Raw genomic sequence first — 1,964 nt, forward strand, 5'->3', positions numbered from 1 at the left:
CAACCTCAGGTGATCTGCCCACCTTGGCCTCCCAAAGTGCTGGGATTACAGGCGTGAGCCACCGCACCCAGCCTGGGCTATGGCTCTTTTCAGCCAAAGGGTAGTCCCTGAGAGAGACTCATCTGAGAGATGGTGCTGCCAACACTCCCAGGAACTGGGCTGTCTGTTTCAGACCTAGAACAGAGGATCTTTAGTGGCGCACCATGGCCTCTACTAGAGATATGAGGAGGGCAAGTGTGGGGGCTGTGCCTCAAGCTCTACCCCTCCACTTTTGAATCCTGGCAGCCCATCTTTAATGTTTAAATGAGTTTTGGGGCAGGAGGAGGAAGTGGCGAAATGCAGTCAGAGCTTACAAAGTAGCAGATGTATGGGATGAAAAAGTCTAGAGAGCTAATGTCCCACATGAAGACTACAGGGAATTAGACTGTGCTATAGTAGGGATTCCTGCTAAACGAGTAGATTCTAGCTACTCCTGCCACAAAACAACAAAAAATTGGGAAACTATGTGAGATGATGGATATGTTAATTTGCCTCACTGCAGTAACCATTTTACTATTTGTATGTATCCCATAACATCAGGTTGTATACCTTAAATATACGTAACTTATTTAAAAAATAAAAGTAGTTTTTACTTTTAAAACATGACATATATCACACTAGAGAACTCGTACTTTATGTGTAAGTATTAGACCATTTTCAACACCTTGGGAGCCCCCGACAAATCTCCCCAGTAGAGGTAACTGCTGACCTAGGTTTGGTGTTAATTTTTACTGGCAACTCTTTATAGCTTTTTTATTTAAAAAATGTTCAGTCCTGCTCCTTCTGTACCTTTATAGCTTTCCAAAGCTAGAAAAATATGTATGATTAATTTTTGTAGTTTTGTTTTTGAACTTTAAATGGAATCACACTTACTTTATACTTTTGTCTGTTGCTTAACATACTCCAATTTAGATTTATTTTCATTGTTGCTTGTAGCCACAGGTCCTTCTTTTTCCTTACTGTATATTATTCTGTTGTATGATGATTTATTATGTTAATGCCATTGATTTGCTCTATATAGTCTTCTGATGCTGGTTAAACTTTTGGTGTAACTTGTCTAAGAAAATTTGTGTTTTAAAAGAGATTATATTTAATCAAAGCCTTAATCTCCAATTGTTGAATTTCAGGTACTATGACAAACCAGATACAAACATCTCATTCAAGCAGGAACGTTTTTTAGGGGGATAGGAATGTCTTCATTATATCACTTCCTTAGACTCCATTTGTTACTGTAGGTAGCTAGTCGGGCAAGAGCAGGGCAGGAGAGGGCTCCCCTTGCCCCCCACACACCACGTACACATCGGGAATGTCAGGTGACCAACAGATGATCGTCAAGTGGTCGTTAACTGTCTCTCTAATAACTGGTCACAGCTGACACTAGGGAACAGCAGGCTCCTAATAGATAGGAAACACCTGAACCTGGTGATCAGCCGCTTCCCCATCTCAGGAGTTGGGTGTGTGGGAAGTAACACAAGACCCTAGAAGCAAGCTAACTTATAAAATCCCAAGTCAAAATGTCAAACGGGGCACGTGTCCTTCAGGTTGCCCAGGTGGCCCTCTTCCAAGTATATTTTCCTTTCTTTCATTCCTGCTCTAAAGCTTTTTAATCAACTTTCACTCCTGCTGTAAAACTTGCCTTGGTCTCTCCTTCTGCCTTATATCCGTCGGTCTTATATTCTTTCTCCTTATATTCTTTCTTCTGCGGAGGCAAGCACTGCGGTTGCTGCAGACCCAGATGCATACTTTTGCTGCTAACACATTTATCCCCAAATAATGGTTGTTTTTTGTCAGGACACAGTAACATTAAAAAATTCAAACACATTATAATTGTTTGATACACTCTATAGTTGAAAGACTGTATAAGGTAATGTTTTCTTAAAACTACAAAGTCAAAAGGATAAGCAAGAATCAATAAAGAATTGTGG

This window comes from Colobus angolensis, unplaced genomic scaffold, assembly GCF_000951035.1.
Source record: "Colobus angolensis palliatus isolate OR3802 unplaced genomic scaffold, Cang.pa_1.0 Scaffold397, whole genome shotgun sequence".
Classification (NCBI taxonomy): Eukaryota; Metazoa; Chordata; class Mammalia; order Primates; family Cercopithecidae; genus Colobus; species Colobus angolensis.